Source organism: Psammomys obesus, unplaced genomic scaffold (genome assembly GCF_907164565.1).
Source record: "Psammomys obesus unplaced genomic scaffold, mPsaObe1.curated_primary_1811, whole genome shotgun sequence".
NCBI lineage: Eukaryota > Metazoa > Chordata > Mammalia > Rodentia > Muridae > Psammomys > Psammomys obesus.
Window position 1 is genome coordinate 1,099,161 of NW_026591816.1, and position 24,930 is coordinate 1,124,090.

The 24,930-nt window shown below is 42.7% G+C and overlaps 1 pseudogene; it reads right to left on the reverse strand.

Annotated features, from left to right (window-relative positions):
• Positions 1 to 1,587: 1,587 nt before the first annotated feature.
• On the reverse strand, positions 1,588 to 14,847 carry LOC129680382 (40S ribosomal protein S6-like; annotated as a pseudogene).
• Positions 14,848 to 24,930: the final 10,083 nt, after the last annotated feature.

Consider the following 24,930-nt stretch of genomic DNA (forward strand, 5'->3'; position numbering starts at 1 on the left):
TGCATTTGTAATAATCCAGTATGCTTAATATTTATGTACATTTTGAGTAATCATGTTTCCTATGAAGTTGAAACTGTGTATTTGTTTTAGTATTTTTCTGGCTGTTATTTTATGGCACTTTTAAAAATACTATTATTAATTGCTTGGCAGTTTCCTCGTGTTTAGATGCATACTTGGATTTTTCTCAGAGTAACATTCTTACATAGATTTTATATTTTGTAGCTGTAATGTGTACTTTCGTCCAATAAGTTTTTGATGTTTTATTATTTATTTTGTATGTATGTATGTATGGCATAGCACAGGTATGGAGTTTAGTGAGCAATATTCAAGAATCGCTTCCCTGCCTGGCTTCCTCCACAAGCACTTTTGCTCACTGAGTCTTGTCTCGAGCCCCAAATAGGATTTTGTACTGTTATTGTCTTTTGTTTTGTGGGACAGTCTCTCCAGGAATTGTCTCTCCAGGAACTACGGAGACCGGGCTGGCCTTGCGTTTGCAGAGACCCGCCTGCTCTCTGCCTCACAAGTGCTGGCATTACAGGTGTGTGTGCCACCACGGAATTTTTTAATACATTTTTTCTTTTATGTTCGTTAACTTTTCTAATAGGTATATTAAAGAATGTTAACTTCCTCATTTACTGAGAAGGGATCTTCAGTTACCCTTTCATAGTCAACATGGTTTTAAATTGTATGTCTTTATAAGTTAAAACCCGTTGTCATGTTCAGCAGTTTGGAACTGGTTTTTAACGTGTAAACTACACTTTATGCTTATGCTGCTCAACTTTTATTACAAGTTTGTTTTTTTTTTTTTTTTTACAACTTTTATTACAAGAAGTATACCATGCTGATATAAGTGGTTCATTGGTCAAAAATGAGTGAGACAGTATCATTTATCCCAATAAAGAGGAATGAATCGTAGTGAATCCTTTCAAGTAAGGTCAATGGTGGTGCTATTTCTTATTAGATACAATTTCTACGCTGTTTGATACTTGTTTTAAAGGAATTGATTACATTTTAATGTAGTTTCTATTTGCTTGGTGTTTCTATTTGCTGAAAGTACTTTGTGGTTCAATATAGTTCCTACTTTTGTAACTGTAATTATTGTCCTTCCTGAAAAGTTGTGATATAGAGAGGAAGAAATAATTCACGAATATTAGTTATTCTCATTTTTAAAAGGTGGCAGTTTTGTTCATTTTCATGATTCAAATTTTATTTGAATTTTCAAGCAGATGTCCAAGATGTGACTGTTTTTAATCTCTCCTAGTTATCGAGGATTACCTTCTTTTCAAGTGTCCCTTTTCCAAGCATTGACACAATTGTGTAGACTTGCTTTTCACTGTGTTGCTTGCTGTCTACTCAGTATTTCATTAAAATATAGAGCTCTGTTTCCCATTAATACCAGTGCTTCTTAGATTCCATAAAACTGCATACTAGTAAACCATGGTAAATAAAAAAAAATGAACAAGATGTGTATTTAATACATCCAAACTGGTGAACATTAACCCTTCACCTCCATTGTTAAGTTGCCTTAATTGCTTAGTGTAACATTTGTTAAAAACATCCAACCATGTGTATTTTGTAATAAATCATTCATTTGGCTGTAATGGGCTGTGTAGTGTTTGCTGGCTTTGTGTATTTGTATGCATGGTCGTCTTCACACTGCGTCATTAAGGCTGCCCCTAATCATTATAGCAGAAAGTGTAATTCACTGTATTGGTCCCAGCATGGGATTAGGCTTTAAGAGTGTATGCTATTTATTCTTGATCTTTAGCTTGTTTTCCCAGTGTCATTGTTAAACAAATTGCTTATCTCATAAGGCAGACCCTTGGAAGTCAGTTATCTTTCTTATTTCAGTTGAGTGCATTCAGTTTTAAAATCTGCTATGTCCTTTATGACTGTAAAAGTACACATATGTATATGTGAGGCTTCTAGCAGATGCTTAACAATGGACAGACATAAGCACCATTGTTTCAAACAAGATGGCAATTCTCAAAAAGTATGTATTACACTGTGCTTTTCATATATCTTTCACATGTCAGCGTAGTAGATTAGGAACTTTTAGAATTCAGCACACGGTATAGAGGGACCCTTTGTTCTCCACACTGTTATGGAAAAACTTACTGTGGCAATGCCTGGTGTGGATTCTTTGGTGGAAAAAAAGTGAAGTGGTGGGCTGGAGACATGGCTCAATGGTTAAGAGCACTGGCTGTTCTTCCAAAGGTCCTGAGTTTAATTCCCAGCAACCACATGGTGGCTCACAACCATCTCTAAAGTGAGCTGATGCCCTCTTCTGGCGTGCAGGTGTACATGCAGTAGAGCACTCATATGCATAAAAGAAATAAATCTTTAAAAAAAAGTGAAGTGGTATGCAAATATTAAACTATTTATGAGATGGGAATAAAAACAGGGTTAGAATTCAGTTTTCGTGGACAGTGGTGGCGCATGCCTTTAATCCCAGAAGGAGGCAGAGGCAGGAGGATCTCAGAGTTTGAGGGTAATCTGGTCTACAGAGTGAGCTCCAGGACAGCCAAGGTACAGGGAGAAACCGTCTCTCAAAAAAACCAAAACAAGAACAGAAAGCAAAAATCAAAATAAAGGTTGTTAATTAATTAAACTTAATTAATTAATTAATTAAAGTTAATTAAACTTTCTAGGCCTTTGGCATCCTGTTTTATGTATAATAAACTGGGCAGAAGAAGTACATAAAACTGTGTTGGTAAATATAGAACACCACAATGTAAAGTAATTTGAATTTTTGGGACTTGATATGTGGAGGGATTAACTTTCATACGTTTACTGAGTACTCGGAGCTCTCGGCTTAGAATTCTATTTAGTTATTTGATCAGCTCTTGTTTTAGGGGTTCTTGGAATTCTTGCTATTTGTGTGTGAGAAAGCGAGAGAGACAGACAGACAGAGGCACACAGACACAGACACAGAGCAAAACGCCGTGGTCCTTCCAGATCGAAAGGAAGCAGGGACGGACTGGACTCTCCCTGGGCCCCTCCAGCTTCCAGGCCAGGCACAATATTTGGTGTCTCTCTTCTGAATCTTAAAGAATGCATTTGCCTGTATCTGCTTTGAACTATTTTCCTTCTGGTTCTTGTAACAGTTTTGGAGTTTAAGGTCTGATGTTAAGTTTTAAAAGCAGGGTAAGCCTTTCTACCTTCTCTGTAGCTATCTGGTTAAGCAGTACCTGCTTGTGGTATAAGAGTCTTTCTCCGTAATATGTCTGTAGCATCTGTTAAAATTAGGTCGCTGCAGCCACACGGATTTATATCTCAGTCCTCTGTTCCATTGACTTGCATCTCCGCATGCTCCAGGATGTTGTTATTTGTTCAAAGTCTCTTTAATTTTCAGTCATTCTTTCAGATGCTTTTTCTAGAAATTTGTGAAGAATTTTTCTAGAATTTTGACAGAGATTGGATGGAATCTAATGCTAGCAGGTCTGTCTTCACAGCACTAATTCTGCCAGCCCATAAACATGAAGTCTCACATCTTGTAGCACTGTCTTAACATTTTTTCTTCACTCTTTACCTTTTTCTGTATTGCTTCCTTGTTTAGGTTTATTCCAGCAGGGTTTCTTGCTGATGAGGATTTTTTCTGTGTTTGTTTTGTTTTCCAAGACAGGGTTTCTCTGTGTAGCCTTGCTGTCTTGGAAACCATTCTACAGGCCAGGCTGGTCTCGAACTCAGTGAGATCTGCCTGCCTCTGCCTCCCAAGTGCATTAAAATGTGGGCGACTACCACCCAGCTGATGATGTTTTTTGTTGTTGTTGTTTTGGTTTTTTTTGGGGTGGGTTGGGGTTGAGACAGGGTTTCTCTGTGTAGCCTTGACTGTTCTGGGCTTGCTTTGTACACCAGGCTGGCCTTGAACACACAGGGGTCCACCTGTCTCTGCTTCCCTGAGTGCTGGGATTAAAGCATGAGCCACTGTGCCTGGCTTGTTTTTTTGTTTGTTTTTTTGTTTTTAAATGTGTGGAATTATGTAAAGAACTGCAGGTATCTGTAGAGATCAGACAGCTTGTAGATGGAGTTAAAGACAGCTGTGAGGCAGCCGGTATGAATTCAGGGAACCAAACTCATTTCCTTTCCAAGAGCAACAAACGCTCCCACTCTTGGAGCCATCTCTCCAGCCCCTCCTGTCCCTGTTCTAATGTGATTGTTTTCCTGGTTTCCCTTGTATATAACAGCAAATATCTATATGGTTTTTGAATACATGCCCTACATAGAAAGTTCTAGACCAGCCAGGGTACATAGACTATCTCAATAAAACAAAAACACTCTTTGTATAGTCATAACTTTACTGACCTGTCTTGTCAACTTACGTCAATTAGCTGTCCTGGAACTCTGTAGAGCAGGCTAGCCTCAAACTCAGAGATCCGCCTGCCTCTGCCTTGGGAGTGCTGGGATTAAAGGCGTGTGCTGCTGTGCCAGGCACCCTTTTCCATCTTTGTTTTACGCTTACGTGTGTGTGCGTGTGTGTGTACACGCACATGTGCGCATGTGCCTGCGAGCTTCTGACTTAACGTATGGATGGATGTGGAAGCCCGAGGGGAACTTGCTCTAGCTGTTAGCTGAGTCCACCATGTGGGACTCAGACTTGAGCTGAGGTTGTCAGACTGGGCTGTCGGTACCTTTACCTGCCCAGCCGTCTGTTCTGTCCCGGCGCGAAATCTTACCCATGGTTCCCCTAAAGAAACAGAAAAGTGTCATGAAAAACTATTTCTTTCAAGGTATGAGCCTTTATTTGTTCACTCTTAAAGACTTCTTTTTGACTGGACTCAGAAGTAGAAGCTCTCAGCGAGGACAGCCTACATCTCTTGGCAATCTGTTCTTGGCGCTTTTCTTGGGCTTCCTTCATTCTCTTGGCCAAAAGTTTAGCGTATTCTGCAGCCTCCTCCGTGTTTTTCTTAGGACGCTGCTTCTTCAGAGCAATATGGAGGCTTTTGTGTTGCAGGACATGCGGTGTGACAAGGACGCTGAATCCTGGGTGCTTTGGTCCTGGCTTCTTACATTCTTTGTTTAAGGGCTTTCTGACAACATGTTGGCCGATGTCATCTTCTGTAGAGAGATTAAAGAGCTTTCGGGTTCTACTAGCTCTTTTAGGGCCCAGCCGACGAGGCACAGGAGTGTCCGTCGGTCCAGGAATACCCTTCTCTCCTTTTTTCACAATAACCAAGTTGAGATCACTCAGATTGGCGCCCACAGCGCATCCACGAGCAGACGTGCGCCTCCTCCAGTCCTCCTTGGTCTATAATGAGAAAGGCCCTCACTCGACCACAGGCGCACCCTGCCATGGACCAAAACGCCTTGCTTCATGGGAAAACCTTGTTCCCACCGCTGATCCGGACCACAGAGCCCTTCCACTCTTCCCCCGGGGCATCAGCAGCTACTTCCACAGCCAGGCGCTTCTCATAGGACATGCGAAGCTGGCGCTCCTCCTGCACTTCAGAGAGCTTCTGACAGCCGGTGGCAGAAAAGGAGATGCTCGGCTTCCTCTTGGTACAGCCGACAGCCTGGGAGGCGCCACGAAGAGGAGGCGCAAAACTATTTTTAATAATACAAAAATATTAATGCTTTCGAGCCAGTAGAAGAGGAAGCAACTCTGTTGTCCACTGGAAGAATTCAGCGCTGCTTCATTGTTGGCTGGAGAGAAAACCTGATGGCATTAAAATGCTTTGCGGGATTATCTTGCTTCAGAAGCCTGGGTTCTCTTTCCGCGTGTCGACCTTGTACAAACCTGCTTCTTTAATGCTGTGAGCATGTGCAGACGCTCTGCTCGTGGAAACCTGACTTTAGGCAATAAATAATGATAGTTGTCATACCTACAGGAGCTATTTAGCTGAAGGTATTTTCAGAGATTGAGCTGACTCACAGTTTTAAGGAAAATGGTATATGATGTCCACATTAATTCATACTAATATTATAGCCTGAGAAACAGAACTCTAATCTGTTTAGAACTTAAAACTGTTCTTGATTTTTTTTTTTTTTTTGAAGATTTGGCCTCATTTCCTAGATTCTGTGAAGCTGAAGTTTTGAAAGTCTAAATCGGTGGTTCTCAACCTTCCCAGTGCCGCAACCCCTTTTTAGTCCCTCATGTTTTGGTGACCCCAACTATAAAATTATTTTGTTGTGCTACTTTTATGAATCGTAATGTAAATATCTGATATACAATCCCTGTGCAGGCCATTTGACTCCCCAAAGGGGTCATGACCCCCCAGGTTGAGAATTTGTGGTGTAGAAATACACCTACAGGTTCCTAAGACATTATAGTTTTTTCTTTTTCTTTTTGTTAATTACAGTTTATTCACTTTGTATCCCAGCTGTAGCCCCCTCCCCCATCCCTTCCCAATCTCTTCCTCCCTCCTCTTCTCCTATGCCCTTCCCCCAGTCCAATGATAGGGGAGGTCCTCCTCCCCTTCCATCTGACCCTAGTCTATCAGGTCTCATCAGGACTGGCTTCCTCTGTGGACTGGTAAGGCTGCTCCCCCCTCAGGGGAGCATTTTATAGTTTTTGAGTGGCTTGTTAAGATATATTTTCTCCTTCCATGTGTCCACTTTCTTTAATATTTCCTTTTATGTATATGGTTGTTTTACCTGCACGTATGCCTGCATCTTTTGTGGGGGGTGCAGTCAAGACAGGATTTCTCTATGTAGCAGTCCTGGGTGGCCCGAAACTTGCTGTGCTCACCGGGATAGACTTGAACTCACAAAGGTCCATCTGCCTCCCCTGCCTGGCTGTGTCTTGTGTGCCTGGTATATATGGAGTCCAGAAGAAGTCATCAGATCCCCTGGACTAGGATTACTGATAGCTATTAGCTGCCAAGTGGTACTGGGAACCAAATCCTGGCCTTCTGTAAGAGCTACCAATGCTCTTAATTGTTGGTCCTGGGGATCAAATTCAGGATTGGAAGCAAGAACCTTTACCCATTGAACCATCTCTCTGGCCTCACTTTCAAAACTTTATATACTGTCTATTACAAGAAATAAATAATATTTTAAAGGAATTATTCACCTGATGAGACATTTCATAAACCCTAATTTTGCCAATTAAGACATTTTAGGTTGATGCAAACTAGCTCAGGCTCAATGGGAGGATGCCATGAATCTGTTAAAAGCTATGAGTTTTAGCTATAGTTTTAACTATGACAACATAAGCCATTGATGAACAAGAGAGCAGCTAAGATACACAGACACATTCAGAAGCCCTAGATTGGTGGGAAAGCAGCAGATGGGAAACCACCACTTGGTCGCAAGTGGGCACAATGTCAGTGTCTTTGACAGCCTGGACCAGTTTTGAAAAATCCCATAGTTTTTTTTCTGGTGCATTCTGCAGCAAGCAGGACATTTACCTGACTTCAAAAGCTGTAAAGATTACCTTTTCACTGTATCATCCTTACCATCAGGACCAAGGACAGACTTTTATTAGTTTTTCACATTATAGCCACAGTCAAATTATTGTTAAAAACAGCTTTTAAAGGCATCACAGGAGAAAAATAATGCGACTACAAGGATTAGGAACTGAGTAAAGTGCTGGGAGGAAGACCTGGGTTCCTTCCACAGAACTTGAGTGAAAAAGAAGAAGTTGGCCATAGTGACACAACTTTATAGCCCCAGTGCTGCAGGAGGCGGAGACAGATGGCACCCTAGGACTCTGGCCAGCCATCCTAGCCTGTTTAGTGAGCTTTGAGCCAGGGAAAGACCTTGTCACAACAGCAACAACAGATGTGGACAGCGCCTGAGTTATGAACATCCAAGGCTGTCCTTTGGCTTCTGTGTGCATGCACATGTACACATTTGATACAGAAACTGAGTCATGGGGTTGGAGGGATGGCTCACCTGGAAGGAGCACTTGCCAAGTTCAACTCCCAGTAGTCAGGCTGGGTGGCTCAAAATAGCCTATAACTTCAACTCCAGCAGATCGAATGCCCTCTTCTGGATTTTGTGGGCACTCACATAATCGAATGCACACTCACAGATGTGCATAAAAAGATAAACCAGTTTTTAAAACCTGAGACACAGACACAAGTATAAAGGAGAGACAAAGTTGCTTGTCTCTGAGATTGAAAACCAAAAGTAAAAGAGTGGGATAGATATTGCATTCTTTGCAAAGGCTTCAACTGTAATAGGCATATAAATGATTCAGCCACCAGACCAATAGACACCTAGTATAATTACAAAAGAAAAAAGTTAAAAAAAAATGTTCATGGGCCAGTGAAATAGTTCAGAGGGTAAAAGTCATTGCCACACAAGCCTGGTGCCTGGAGCTTTATCCCCAGGACTCAGAGTAGAAAAGCCTTAGCAGTGTGCTGGTTGCACATGTTTAATCCCAGCACCTGGGAGGCAGAGGCAGGCCTCACCTCCGAGTTTGAGGTGAGCCAGGCCTGCAGAGGGAGTTTCTGGACAGCCAGCACTACACAGACAAACCCTGTTTTGAAACACTGAAGAGGAGGAATCCGACTCTCAGAAGTTGTCCTTTGACTTCCACCCTGACAGCGAATAGCTTCCCACACATACACTCACAATAATAATTCCTTTTCACAATCAGCAATCATGAGGGCTTGGGATACGATGGTTGAGGCCGACATAGCAGTGGTGTTGAATCTTGCACGCTCAGGTCCCCACCTGTGCATTGTTCATTTATCGCCCTCTCTTTCTCATTGTATTCGTTAATCCTGACCCTGAGTGTGGTTGGATTTAAAGTCACCTTTGATGTCATAATGTCAGCCCCATTTTACAATGTGGTTCTGAGAAAATTACCTAGAAGCAATTGACATGAGGATCAGAGAAATGAGGTTTGGAGTTCCTGGTCTCTATACAAACATCATACTATGGGCAGGATTGCGGAAGTGAGCAAACATCACTTTGAAGGAAGAGCAAAGATCACTTTGAAGAATTTTTTTTAACTGTTGCATCTTTTTTTTCCCTGCCAATGTCTGAAAATAAGAATCGATCTTCATCCTTCACTTGTATTAGCAACTCTTCAAGAGGCTTCCAAGCCCTAGATACAGACTGCTTTTGTATCACCTGTTCCTCTTGTTCTGTATACTCATTTAGCAATCTCTTCATCCTGTAAGTGGCACTGGTGCATTTTTTATGCCCTGATTCTATAAATCAATTTAATAATTTCCTCTTTAAGTGCTGCATACATTCTGTTGTGTCGTTCTGAATTTCTTCAAGCTGAAAGGCCCAGACTACACTGTGTCTGAAGATCTGATTGACCTCAGCGCACAGGCATGATTGGATGAAAACTGGAACTGACATTCTGAGGTAGAAGACCTCTGGTCAAGCTAGAGAGTGCTGGGCAAGAGAAACGATTTCTCTTGTGTTATGCTGTTTTAGGCTAAGCTGCCAGCCCCAGGCCAGAGGGCAGCAAGGCACTTAGGGCTCCAAAGCCTGAGTCAGGCAACAACGAGGGCTCAGCCTGACCCAGACAAGTTGTGTCCTTCCCCAGAATAAATGGCAAATCTCAGGCAATCATGATGGAGGAATGAAATGAGAGAAAGTTTATTTTGTGAATCAGGGACTTATAACTCTTGGGCAGTGAGAGGACTTTTGAGGGTGAATGTGTTTGATTCATTGGGGCTAGGGGTCCCACAGATACTTGATTTATGTGTAACAAAGCAGCCTTATCATGAGAGGGAAAACAATATTTAATTATCCTATGGGTTTGGAAAGAACTCCAAGTATGGTTAAAGGTCACTGGTTGAAAGACAAGACACCAAGACATCTCAGTAGCATAAAGAGGGTGTTTCCAGGAATCCCAAGCTGCTTTCTGAATGGGTTTCATATCGGGAAAGGATTGGGCTTTTACTCTCCCTGAGGGCTATGTGACTATCCCGAAAAGATCTGGGGAACCCCTGATCAGGCAGGGAGGGAACCCCAATGAGAAAGGGTGTTCGTCGTCTTATTTGTAGCTCAGAGGTTATCTAGAAATGAATAGGCCTCAGTCTTGGTAGCAGGATCCCACACTGTTGGCTGCATTCTTTCAGAGAACAGACTTCTCCGTGGGAAGCACTTGAGCAGGAGCTCTTCTACTCCTGTACTTGGAGCACTTGGATGTTACTGAGACCTTATTACTACTAATATTTTGTATCAACAAGTACCTTATTGGATAAGTAAAAAAAAAATACTTCTCCTTTTATTTTGTTATTGTTTTACACTGCTCAGGTGTATGGGCTCAGAAGGCACGGATGTGGGGTATAACAGTATGCTGTCCTTGGGGCACGACACGGCTGTTTTATACATGAACTCAAAACAGGTACCTATACAAGATAAGTGTAAAGTCAAACCAGTTAAGAATTCCACCATAGACTGGGAAGGGGCACCCTATGTTTGAGGAGCTGTTAGAAGTTGAAGAATGGTGGAGAAAGAAGTCATTTTCTTTAGGAGTCTGTCCACTGATAGGTTCCCTGGGCCCCAGTGGATGATACTGTAGCCATGTACCTACTAGTTGGACTCAGCAGGTTAAGAATAAATACAATACTAGTATAAAGTATGGAGGGTGAGTCAGGTGGGGAGGAATGTGAGGGATGGCTATGAGCAAGATACATTGGATACATGTATGAGATTTTCAAAGAAAAAAATAAAATTAAAATTAAGACAAGGGTATGAACTCAATTATCTCTGTATTTGAGATATGGGTCTGGGTATGTGGGTTGAGCACACAGAATACTCTTCCCATAAAAATGCAAGAGGTTATATACTATTTATTCAGTGTAGACACTAAAGAGTTATATACTTGATAACTAATTTGTGGATGTCTTTGGCATGCAAATTATTATTTGCACATTAGTTTTTTTGTTTTTTTTTTTTTTTTTCACCTCCTATTGACCTGATGGGTTGCAGTAGTATCATCTGTCAATAGCTCACTTCAGTTATTGTTTGGGAAGTTAACCTGAAATGCCATGTGTACTGGTGCATTAGAAATTTAGTTTCTGGCTCTCTCTTACTTCAGACTCAATTCTCAGGGTCCACATTAGCTCTACAACAAAACACTAACTGCAGCTTCTTACCCTAATCCAAGCCTCCTGAGGCTCCCACAGATTATCACTCCATGCCTTCCCCTCCCTACCTTGTAATTGTGTCCCTGCCCACAACTGGGGAGGACATCCCCTGCTCAACAACAGGCCATACTTACCAGAATGCCAGCCTACAAGCATTCCATGTGAACACCAGCTGAATAGGCCAGTAAAACAGGCAACACACATCCAACATACTCTGAAAATCCAGAGGAAACAAATTCCAATGAACAAAACACCCATCCAACAAAGACAAACCTAGATATCAGCACCTAAACCTATTATCACTCCAAACCCAGACACTTAGAACAAAATCAATAATAGGGTAATATGTCTCCACAAAAACCCAGCTATCTTACCACAGGTCCTGAATATTACAACATAGCTAAAGCACAAGAAAAAGATCTTAAATCCAATTAGATGAAAAGGATACAGGTCCTTAAAGAGGACATGGATAAATCCCTTAAATAAATCTGAAACAAATCAATTGAATGAACTGAATAAACCCTTCAAAACCAGGAAAACATAAACAATTAGAAGTGTTGGTGTAATGTTCTTGTATAGAATGTATAGAATTTACCCTTGTTCATTCAAATGCTGATTTCTCTACCCCACTATCTGGTTTCAATTTGGACATTGCATTTGTTGTGCCCAGTTCACAAGATCCCAAAGACCACCAGGAATCAACTCCAATACAAACACATGAAGGTTTATTGTATATACAAGCTTGAGCTTGGGCAGAAAATATCCCTGACTTAGCAGGAGAGGAATGCAGCCCCCAGCTCCAGTGGAACAGGGGTTTTAAAGGGAAAAACCTCAAGCAGGGAATTTCCAAGCCTTGATCTATTTTAGGCGCCAAAGCCATAACAACCCTGGCCTAGCCATCTGGAAGATAATCTGCTCATGAGCAATGACTGGGATGTCCTGTTACATGCTGATTAGGCTGCAGTTAGGGAAGGGGAAAGTGATTAATACATCTCATGGTTTTTCTTAGATGCATAGATAGGTGCTATCTGGGAGGGAGACTGCTGGCCATCTGGTCTAGTTGCCAAGCAACGATAACTCCCAAGACAGTGTGGGCCAGCCTGTCTTAAGTTGTCTGTTCCTTTGTCTAAACTTGTACCAGGGGACCTCAGCCATGCTGCCTTAAAATTCTAATTTTTTAAAACTTTGGACCTCTCATTCCCCCCTTTTTGAGAGGACACCTCTTCAAATCCTCGAGATGTGATCATTTCAGCCTATTGGGTGGGATTGGGGGCAGAGGTCTCTTCTTCTGTATCTGATTCAGTGCTGACCATGGGCCCGTCGACATCAGGGGCTAAGGAGGCTGAAATGATTAGTCAATCCAACTAGTGAGGCAGCAGGTAACAATCCAGGGTGGGTTTTCAGTGAATCCATTAGCTTATGCAGGTGTTTTCTCCAGGTGGGTTCCAGTGAGTGAAAACCTATAGGACTAAACACAGACTAGGAACAGAGTTATTATTGGGGGAAGGGGAGTTCATAAGTTGGTGTTGTTTTCGTCCATGGCCAGTCATTGGTAGTGTGAACGGAGCACCATCAGCTGAATAGTCCCAGCCTCTGCTTGATGTAGGCCATTAACTGGTTTAGAAGACATGGCCCAATTGTGACCAGCAACAAAAGGATGATAAGAGAACCTAAGAGGATGTATATCAGAGTTGTCAACCAAGGGGACATATTTTTTTTCTCTATTCATTTTTTTTTAATTTTTTATTAATTACACTTTATTCATTTTGTATCCCCCCATAAGCCCCTCCCTCCTCCCCTCCCAATCCCACCCTCCTTCCCCTTTCTGCATGCATGTCACTCCCCAAGTCCACTGATAGGGGACATTCTCCTCTTCTTTCTGATCTTAGTCTATCAGTTCTCATCAAAAGTGGCTGCATTGTCCTCTACTGTGGCCTGGTAAGGCTGCTCCCCCCTCAGGGGGAAGTGATCAACGAGCAGGCCAATCAGATTATGTCAGAGGCAGTCCCTCCTCCCATTACTATGTAACCCACTTGGACACTGAACTGCCATGGGCTACACCTGTGCAGGGGTTCCAGGTCATCTCCATGAATAGTCCTTGGTTGGAGTATGATTTTCTGGGAAGTTCCCTGTGTTCAAATTATCTTGTTCTGTTGCTCTCCTTGTGGAGTTCCCGTCCCCTCCAGCTCTTACTATTTCCCACTTCTTACATAAAATTCCATTCACTCTGCCCATCAGTTGGCCATCAGGCTCAGCATCTGCTTTGACAGTCTATACTGCAGAAGCTTTCAGAGGTCCTCTGTGGCAGGTTTCAAGGTTGTTTCCTGTTTTCTTCTGGCTTTCAGAGGCCCTCTGTAGCAGGTTCCAAGGTTGTTTCCTATTTTCTTTTTCTTCTGATGTCCATCCTCTTTGCCTTTCAGGATGGGGATTGAACATTTTAGCTAGGGTCCTCTCTTTTGCTTAGTTTGTTTAGATGTACAGATTTTAGTGGGTTAATTTATATTGTATGTTTATATGAGTGAGTATATACCATGTGTGTCTTTTTGCTTCTGGGACAACTCACTCAGGATGATCCTTTCCATGTCCCACCATTTACCTGCAAATTTCATGATTTCCTTATTTTTCATTGCTGAGTAATACTCCATTGTATAGATGTACCACAGTTTCTGCATCCATTCTTCAGTTGAGGGGCATCTGGGCTGTTTCCAGCTTCTGGCTATTACAAATAAAGCTGCTACAAACATGGTTGAGCAAATGTCCTTTTTGTGTACTTGCGCCTCTTTTGGGTATATGCCTAGGAGTGGTATGGCTGGATCTTGAGGAAGCGCTATTCCTAGTTGTCTGAGAAAGCGCCAGATTGATTTCCAGAGTGGTTGTACCAGTTTACATTCCCACCAGCAGTGGAGGAGGGTTCCCAAGGGGACATATTAAACCAAGATTCAAATCATCCTGATCTGGCTTCTCTTTCCCTGCATCTCTGCTCCAAGCCTTCTCTAACCTTGGCTAGCAACTCCCTTATAATGCCAGACCTATTGACACAGAAACAACATTCTTCCTTGAGTACTACACATAGTCCTCCTTGTTGTAGGAACAACAAATGGAGTCCCCTTCTATTCTGGAGGACAACCTCTGCTAAAGAATCAACATTTTGTTCTAGATCCGAAATAGAATCCTCCAATCTTTGGATGTCTAAGTATATAGATTCCCTTAGTTGTCCATAATGGTTATCCTGGAGGACCAATGAGGTAATACGTGTTCCTGCTCCCACTGCTCCCAGCCCCAGTAGTATCACTACAGTGACAGTTGTTATGGTTCCGTTTTATTTCTTATATAGTTTTGGTTTGGTGGGTCAAAGGCTAGGAGGAACTTTTCATTGTTGTGGTAAATCAGCTGGGGAACCAACTGCACTAGCACACAGTAAGAACCTGGAAGCAGTTTACCATATATCCAAGGGGTCAAGCCAGAGAAACAGGCCAACTAGGCACTAATGGGGGATACTAGAAATTGGTCTGCTCCTACCCCCACAGTCAAAGTCTGATTGCAAAGGCCCTTATGAGTGCTGGGATTGGTCCCCACGCAAGTACTGCTTTCAGAGACCAGCTGGAGAGTGAGTCTGGCTTGTGGACACTAACGGATATTTGTATCCACACCTTCCAGGCTCGATCTCTGTCAGGTCAACTTCCCAGTCAGCTCTGAGCCTCTGACCTCTAAGGTGTGATCCTGGGTGTTGTGGATTGTTGGTGGCCTTGGTCAGCTGACAAGCCTTGCAATTAGTCACAATGTCATCAATAGTCTTATGCATGTCCTTAAAAGTCACTCTAGATTGTCTGACTGCACCCGCCATTCTTCTTGATCCTGTGTGAGTGACTCTATGAACTTTTCTGAGAATAACTCTAGCTAAGGAATTGGGCAAGATTAGCCTATCATCGGTTGAGTGCCACCAGCCATTCAAATATTGGCTCATGTGCTGATTTTTGGCCCATTTTATTTCCTCCTCAGTGTAATGAGGTTCCTCCAGAAAGTTTGAGTTGGGTGGCTCTGGCAAAATGGTTACTAAGATGGTGGTTTCCATCTCCTGCAGTGCAATGTCCTTGGCTGTCTTATCAGCTAGGTTATTGCCTCTGGTCACCCTAGTGGTTCCTTTTTGGTGTCCAGGACAGTGGATAAAGGCCAGCTTCTTGGGAAGCCATAAAGCTCTAAGGAGCTGCAAAATTTCCTCCCTATTTTTAATGGTTCTTCCTTCAGCCATCAGGAGCCCTCATTCTTGGTATGCTCCATGCACATGGGCAGTGGTAAATGCATACTGTCTGTATAGATATTGATGGCTAGTCCTTTGCCCATGGTAAGGGCTTAAGTTAAGGTGATTAATTCAGCCTTTTGGGTGGAAGTTCCTGGTGGGGGGATTGAGCCCAAATTACCTTACTCTCGGTGGTCATACTTGCTCTACTCGGACCCTCATGGATGAAACTGCTCCCACTGGTGAACCAAGTGTGCTCAGCATTTGACAGAGGAACATCCTTTTAAGTCAGGTCCGGTGTGTACCTGAGCCAAGATTTCTTCACAGTGATACAGGGGCTGTTCCAGTTCTGGATCTGGCAGGAAGGTTGCTGGATTCAAGGAGGCAGGGGGCTGAAAAACAACTCAGCCAGGATTTATCAATAGGGTCTGATCAGTGGGTCATGTGAATGTTGCCCAACTATTGATCAGGTGGTTGTTTGAGTACCCCCTCAATGGCATGGGGAGTGGTCACCATAGATTCTGCCCCAATGTCAGCTTATTAGTGTCTTTGACCAGCAGTGCCATTGCTGTAATAATGTGTGGACAAGGGGGTCATCCAGCCACTGCTGGGTCCAACTTTTTGGACAGGTAAGTCACCAGATGTTTCCAGGGCCCCAGTGTTTGAGTCAGGACTCCTTTGGCAATCCCTTTCCATTCATCCACAAACAGGTTAAAGGGTTGCCAGATATCACTGGCAACCCCGAGGCTGGTGCTGACAGTAGGGCCTGTCTCAACTGTTCAAAAGCCTGTTGCTCTTCTGAGTTCCAATGAAAAATTTCAGTCTCTTTTGTGACTTCATAAAAGGCCGTAGCTATTTCTGCAAAACCTGGATCCAGAGTGTGCAGAATCCCGCTGACCCTAGGAACTCTCTTACCTGGTGGCGACTGTTCGGGACTGGAATGCTGACAACAGTCTCTTTTCTGGCTTTGGAGAGCCAGCATTGCCCTCCTTTCAGGATGTAGCCAAGGTAGGTCACTTCAGTTCTGCAGAGTGGTGTTTTTGGCTGAGGCTCAGTACCGTAGGTCCCCCAGGGCTTGTAGGAGCCTCTGGGTCCCTTCCAGGCAGCTTGCCTCATCCTTGGCTGCCACCAAGAGGTCATCTACATACTGGAGAAGGGTAACATCTGGGTTGTTAGCCTGGTACTCACCCAGGTCCTCATGCAGGGACTCGAAGATGGTGGGTGAGTTCTTAAATCCTTGAGGTAGGTGTGTCTATGTCAGCTGTCCATTGATGCTTGCCTCTGGGTCATGCCATTTGGAAGCAAAGCATTCTTGGCTTTTAGTTTCCAAGGGGAGGCTGAAGAAGGTGTCCTTCAGGTCTAGGACAGTGTACCAGTCTCTTTCAGTGGTAGGGAACTCACCAACGAGTATGGGTTAGGTACAGTGGGGTGAAATATCTATCACCTGCTGGTTGATTTCCCTTAAGTCTTGGACTGGCCAATAGTCATTTGAGTTAGGCTTTTTAACAGGTAGTAGTGGAGCATTCCAGGCAGATTGACAAGGCCTGAAAATCCCAAGGTTGAGTAGTTTATGGATGTGAGGAGTTATTCCACTCTTTGCCTCCAGGGACATTGGGTATTGACATACCCAGGTGGGATTTGCCCCTGACTTGAGTTCCACAAACACAGGTGGCTGCTGTTTGGCTAGTTCCATTCCTCGTTTCTGCCCAAGCCTGAGGAAATTCCTCCAACTAATGATCTAGATTTTTCTCATGAGCAAGGGGTTGTTCATACAATTTGTACTCAGATTCTGGGGCCAGGTTGACTGTTAGGACTTGGATAGGCTTCCCTTTATCATCTTAAGTAGTTGGGCTCCTTCTGACCCAAAATGTATCTGGGCCCTCATTTTGGTTAACAGATCTCTCCCCAAAAGGGTAAGGACATTCTGGGATGACCATGAATGAATGGATTACCTGTCCCATTCCCAAGTCCACAGATCTCTGGGTACTCCATGGGTATTGTTTAGTACCTGTGGCCCCTTGGACCCAAGATTTCTTTGAAGATAGTACCACCCCAGCCTTTAGGAGCACTGAATGTTGGGCTCCAGTATCTACTAGAAAGTCCAAGGGTTTCCCTCCACTTTAAGGGTTATCCTGGGTTCGGAGAGGGGATCCGAACCCTTACCCCCTCAGTCCTCTTCCTTTTCCATGAACATAACCTTAGTGCACGGATTTCTTTTTGGAAAATCTTTTATCTAGTGTCCCTCTTCTTTACAGTAGGCACATTGGTTCTTACCTAATTGTGGCCTGTTGCATCCCTCAGGCTCCCTTTTCCTGCTACTTGCTGGAATCGTAGTCTTCTCTCTCCTGGATCTGAGGCAGGGGCAGCCAGGAGTACTTTGGCCTGGTCCCTATTCCGCCTTTTCTCTGCCCTCATTTGCTTCTCTTCTGAGCCTTCCTTATTGTTATACACTTTCTCTGCAATCTCTACTAAGTCCCTTAGCGACTTTTCTCCTAATCTCTCCTGTTTCTGTAACTTTTTTTAAATATCTGGTGCTGACTGATTAACGAAAGCAAGGGCTACGAATGACTTCTGATCAGAATGCTCAGGATCATAAGTAGTATAACATCTATAAGCCTCCACGATCCTTTCTAGGAAGGCCATTGGGCTCCCATCCTCTCCCTGTCTTAGCAAAATTGGTGGGCCATCTTGTGGCCACCTTGAGACCTCCCAATAGAGGCTGGTAGTAGACAAGGAGGTGCCCCTTACCTTCAGCCATACTGAAGTCCCAAGTGGGTTGAGTGAGAGGAACTCCAGTGACAGTATCAGCTGGATTCTGGGTCAGAATGCCAGTGTTCCCTGAAACATTTTTTTCCAGGCCTCTAGGAGGATATGTTCCCTCTCTTCTGTGGTTAAAAGAACCTGTAAGAGCTGTTGGCAATCATCCCAAGTGGGCTGATGAGTAAAGAGCACAATTTCAAACAGATCAAATAGGTCCATCGGATTCTCAAAAAATTTAGCATTTTGGGTTTTCCAATTGTAAAGTTAGGGCATCACAAAAGGCCAATAATGGTGGGGTTGATTCCTATGGTCATCCGTGGGGCCAGTGGCCTGGAGAGGCAAAACTGTAGAGTCTGCCTCTAGTTCCCCAAGCAGGGAAGCTACTGTCGACTCCTGGTGCCTTGCACCAGGCTGTCTTGTTGGTCCATGGTGGCCCCTGGAGGGAGTGTTGTTGCTGGTGCTGGAGCAGGTGCCAGCACTGGCTGGTTGATCCTGGGGTGGAGGAGGAGGCCTATAAGACAGGGGTGGAAAATATCATCCTCAGGTATGCTATCCTGTAGGACAAGGTAAAGGGGGGGGGGGTAGAGGGTTTAGGGCATGCCATTGTGCCTGCCACCAGTGTGCAGAACCCATGTCTGCATCTATAGTCTGGGGTGTGCCTGTAGGAAAAAGATCACTGGCAGGGGGAAGAAAAGACTTTATCCAGGGTTGGGGATTCCTCACCAAATCCTTCCAAACTACTATATAAGGAACCTGGTCATGATGCCCATGGGCTTTCTGAAACACTTTATCTTCTACTGCCAAAACAGTGGGAAGATGAAAAGTTCCCTCTGGGGGCCATCTGACATTGAACTTTGGACATTCTGAGCTGCAATAAGTAATTAATTTTCCTTTTTTTCACATCAACCAAAGGATTGTGAGCTCTTGTTTTAATCTCTCTAAAGTGAACGAGAACCAAGTCAAGAGGGTGGGAAGTCATTGTCCCATGATGTCTGTCACAGTCCAGTACACACACAAACTCACAAACGAGAGACACGACACAAAGAGACAAACACCAATATAATAGCCATCCTGGGTCCGATAAAAAACTTAAATCAATTACTGGGCCACGGCTCAAGGAGAGGAAGGCTAAAGCAGTACAGAGAAGGGAGGAGCTGACGAGGTCTCATTTCCTCTATCAAAAATTCCTCCTGAACAGAATTGGGAGGCAGGGGTTTCCCTCTGGAGCTGGTATGGTCTCCACCCCATAAAGATTTCTCATAGACACTAGGAACAAAACAGAAAAGAAAGCAGGCACCAATTAAAAGGTCATGTAGCCATTCTGCAAATTAAGCTCAGACCCACGTGCCTTCAGATGAACCACTACGTCCCGGTACGACCATTCTCGAGTGCCTACCAAGAAAGAAAAAAAACAAAACAACTGATGAAGCCATGGATGTTTCCCCCCACTTCAGTGGCTGTGACCTTCTGTAAGGTCTTCCCAAGCCATGTCTTACTGCTCATACAGACAGCTCGAGGCCTTTAGGAAAACAAACAAACAAACAGAAAGTAGATGCAAATATAAACACTGCACAGAGACAGAGACACTTACCAGCATAGGACCCTCCAGGCCAGGGTCTAACATCAGGGGCTAAGGAGGCTGAAATGATTAGTCAATCTTGCTAGTAAAGCAGCAGGTAACAATCCGGGGTAGGACATCCTGGTCCGGAGAGGAGGAGAAGAAAGCGAGTAGGAGGAGTCAGAGAAGAGAGGACTTGGAAACAGGAGGAGAGATGAACCTGACTTAAGATATGACTAAAAGCAAGTATAATATGGGAAATCTGAATGGGAGGAAACTATGCCGGCTTAGAGGTTTTTAGGCTGGAGTAACTATTGTGTAGCATTGTGCTCTAGGTTACATAAATAAATCCTAGTTTCTGTGTGGTGATTTGGTTATACAGCTGGTTTGATTAAAACTAAATCAATAATAAATATTAATAACTGACAACAAAGAGCGCCCAACATGGGGCAGAATTTGCAGTAATCTAGCAAGAACTTACATAGAAAGTAAAACTATAGACCAGCTTTTTAGCTCACAGATTCCTGATTAGACAGAGCAGCAAGGCCTCCAGGACACTGCAGAAAAACAAAAATTGATACATACAAACCCCAGAGATGCAGTTTCTTTAGAAAAAAAAGTAGCTCTTTAACAAGGAAGCTTCTCAAAGCAGACTTTGCTAGCCAAGGCAGAAAGCAAAATCCCTTTGAGAAGGGAAGTCTTGTCAGCCTGAGGAGAAAACATTTGTGAACCCAGTAACTTCCCAGAGTGAGGAAGGGGTCAAGATCCAGTTAGGGTGACAGAAAAAAATACTTTTCCCTGGAAGCAGGAGCCAGAGACAGACAGAGAAGTCTCAAGCATCTGAACTGATAAGGTCTGAAAGGGAAGTTGGGTCTAAGAGAGTAAAGTTCTTAGGGAATGGTTTTGAGATTTAAAAAGATAAATTTCTATGTTGAGAATGGAGGAAGACACAACTACACAGTGCTTCTGGCTACCGTTAGAGTTTGTTTCTCTTAGCATACAAATAGGACTCTCCATCAAAAGAGAAATTGGTGGGACTACTCATCCCTACTCTTCCCTTCCTGCTTTCCTGTCTCAGTAAACCTGCCTCTGATGACCTGCATAGAACTACACAAACTCACAAATGACCTCAACTCAACTTTACTGCACTAACTGAACAGAATTCTGAACTGCACCAAACTGAACTGTATTCAACTGAACTGCATGAACTGGATGAGTGAACCGACTCTTTTCCCTGAGATGCTCTTAAATAGCTTCTTTCCTGTGCTGGTCACACCTTATCTCTTGACTTACTCTGTCAAATCTTTCTCTGATTCATCACTTTGTCTGCTTCCCTACTACACAAAATTGTTTGAGATTGAAGGAGTGTACGGATGTACAAAGGGGCTAAAGGGCTGTATCCCAGCCAGACTAGCCATGTTGCTGGGTAAAAATTCCTGTACACCAGCGTAACAGCTACCACTTACTTTTCGCCTGCTACTTTGAAGTCTTTTATTTCTTCCAGAGTCCATATGTGGATTGGAACATACCTTATAAATCATTTCTGATTCTAGTTTAATATGTTTACAGTACAATCCTGTGTTTAATCTATTTTAGTACAATGTTTTACTTCTTTTTGGTTGCATAATTCAACACAGATTTGCACATATACTACATACACAAAGATAACTAAGTGATAAACATATATACCAGAATTGAACAAATCATGCACTGATGTTGTAAAAAGTTATTAATATTTGCTATTGTTTTATCTTCTAGTAATGCTGCTGTTAATCCTCAGCGGCTGTAAAACCAAATCACCACACAGAGACTGGGTTTTTAGTTAATCTAGAACACAATGCTGGGCAATATTTACTCCCTCCTAAACCTCCAAGCCTTCAGTTTCCTAACATTTAGATTTCCCACATTATACTTGCTTTTTGTGAAATCTTAGGTCAGGTTCATGCTCCAAGTCCTCCAAGCTCTCTCCTTCCGCTCGTGTTCTCCTCGTGCTCCCTCCTGGAGCTCCTCCTCCTTCTCCCCCCTTCCTGTTCTCTAGCTCCTCCCCTCTTTCCTGTCCTCTGGCTCCTCCCATTGCACAACATTGTATCTAGTTGCTTTATTTGTGTCCTGTTTGCACAAGAGTATCACAATGCAATATCCAGATTGAAACCAGAGAGTTGGGGGTGGGGAAATCAGCATTTGAATTAACAAGGGTAAGGCATATACATTTTAAAAGAACATTATACCAACACACTGATGTTTAGCTAGGCCAGTTGTATAATACTGCTATTTGACACAGGATGCTTTTTTTCAGGTAGGAGGAGAAACAATGTAACAGAGGTCAGACAAAAGCTAATAATAAAAAATATTATAAACATTACTGTAATAATAAAAATTGGGTGTATCAGGCTGCAGTTATGGTTGAAGCTTCTTCCCTCCTGGCTATCTTTCATAATAAAAGGTCTTATGCAGGTTTCAGGGGGAAAAGTCACCAGTAAAAGCTATGGAGGTAATCGTCAACTTTCTGTTTGTATTTGTATTACCTCCACAAGAGGTAATACAGGCTTGTGCCTTCCAAAATGAAGCTGGGAGGAGGGAAAACTTGATTTCTTTGATATCAAAAGATAACTGATATTTTGGTAAGACTGGATAGCAGTTGTTTGATGTATGGAGACTGGCGTACATCATTCTTTGATGCCAGGGCCTAAAGTTTTACTGTAGAAATGCTTTCTTTACCAATTATTTGGCACACTGCTCTTACACCTTTTCAGTATTCTTGGGAAATTTCTATTTCTAATTTTTGTATCACATTTTTTTTTATTCTTTCAGTAAGTACCATCACATCATCTTTGATGCCCAAAACCATGTAAGTTTGGTTGCTCATGACATTTGTTTTGGAAGCTATAGTTTCAATTTATTCATCTTCATTTCCTTTTTTTTCTAGACAACAACCTTGTTTAACAAGATTTGAAATACATATTCTCTGGGTTGTTTCTAGGTTCTGGCTATTAAGAATAAAACTGCTAGGAATATGGTTGAACAAATGTCCTTGTTGTGTACTTGAGCATATTTTGGATATATGCCTAGGAGTGGTATAGCTGGATCTCAAGGAAGCACTATTCCTAATTGTCTGAGAAAGTGCCAGATTGATTTCCAAAGTGGTTGTACCAGTTTACATTCCCACCAGCAAAGGAGGAGGGTTCCCCTTTCTCCACATCCTCTCCAGCATGTGTTGTCACTTGAGTTTTTTATCTTAGCCATTCTGATGGGTGTAAGGTGAAATCTCAGGGTCATTTTGATTTGCATCTCCCTGATGGCTAAGGATGTTGAACATTTCTTTAAGTGTTTCTCTGCCATTATATATTTCACTACAGAGAATTCTCTGTTTAGCTCCATACCCCATTTTTTAATTGGATTACTTGATTTGTTGCTTTTTAACTTCTTGAGTTCTTTATATATTCTGGATATTAGCCCTCTGTCAGATACACGGTTGATGAAGATCCTTTCCCAGTCTGTAGGCTGTCATTTTGTTCTGATGAGAGTGTCTTTTGCTTTACAAAAGCTTTTCAGTTTCATGAGATCCCATTTATTGATTGTTGGTCTTAGAGCCTTTGCTGTTGGTGTTCTGTTCAGGAAGTTGTCTCCTGTGCCAATGAGTTCTAGGCTCTTCCCCACTTTTTCTTCTAACTCATTTATTGTGTCTGGTTTTATGTCAAGGTCTTTGATCCACTTGGACTTTAGTTTTGTGCAGGGTGATAAATATGGAACTGTTTTCATTTTTCTGCATTTAGACATCCAATTGGACAAGCTCCATTTGTTGAAGATGCTGTCTTTTTTTCTATTGAATGGTTTTGGCTTCTTTGTCAAAAATCAGGTGTCCATAGGTGTGTGGGTTTAATTCTGGGTCTTCGGTTCCATTGATCCATCATTCTATTTCCATGCCAATACCATGCAGTTTTTATAACTATTGCTCTGTAGTACAGCTTGTGATAAGGAATGTAGATGCCTCCAGATGATCTGTTGTTGTACGGGATCATTTGTTCAACCATGTTCCTAGCAGCATTATTCTAATAGCCAGAACCTGGAAACAATCCAGCTGTTCCTCAATGGAGGAATGGATACAGAAATTGTGGTACATTTACACAATGGAATTCTACTCAGCAATTAAAAACAAGGAAATCATGAAATTTGCAGGCAAATGGTGGGATCTAAAAAAGATCATCCTGAGTGAGGTATCCCAGAAGCAGAAAGACACACATATAAGTGGATACTAGACCTATAAGATAGGATAAACATACTAAAATCTGTACACCTAAAGAAGCTAAGCAAGAAGGAGGACCTGGGCTAAGATGATCAATCCTCACTTAGAAAAACAAATGGGATGGAGATTGGAAGAAGGAGAAAACAGGAAACAGGACAGGAGCCTACCACAGAGGGCCTCTGAAAAACTCTACCCAGCATTGTATCAAAGCAGATGCTGAGACTCATAACAAAACTTTGGGCAGAGTGCAGGGAATCATATGATAGAAGGGGGAGTTAGTAAGACCTGGAGAAGACAGGAGCTCCACAAGGAGAGCAACAGAACCAATATATCTGGGCACAGTGGTCTTTTTTCTGATACTGATACTCCAACCAAGGTCCATTCATGGATATAACCTAGAACCCCTGCTCAGATGTAGCCCATGGCAGCTCAGTATCCAAGTGGGTACCCTAGTAAAGGGAACAGGGACTGTCTCTGACATGAACTCATGGGTTGTCTCTTTGACCCCTGCCTCCCTGAGGAAGGAGCAGCCTTGCCAGGCCACAGACAGGACATTACAGCCAGTCCTGATGAGACCTGATGAAGTAGGATCAGATGGAAGGGAAGGAGGACCTCCCCTATCAGTGGACTTAGAGAGGGGCATGGGAGGAGATGAGGGATGGAGTGTGGGACTGGGAGAGAATAAGGGAAAGGACTACAGCTGGGATACAAAGTGAATAAAATGTAATTAATGTAAAAAATAAAATTTTAATTAAAAAAAATTAACTTTGAAAAATAAAAATCTAAAAAATAAAAAAAGAAATACATACTCTCCTTGGTGGAGTCTATTATTGACTGAACTTTTATTTGATATATTGAGCATTTCATTTTCAAAAGGTCTGTAATTCCTTAAGGATCTTTATCTTGGGCAAGGGGAGTTGTTTATTGTATAACAGCATGAGTTTCCATGGATGATGACCTGGGCTCATTCCTACAAACTTGCACAGTGCAAAGACACATGGAAGATGTATTCTGATGCATTCACATGTGTGCACGCATGGATGCTTAAAAAAAGCATAACGTCCTATGGTTGGAATGAATTAAGGTTGGAATTTTTCTGAAGCATTAGTTGCATAACACTTTTTTAAGG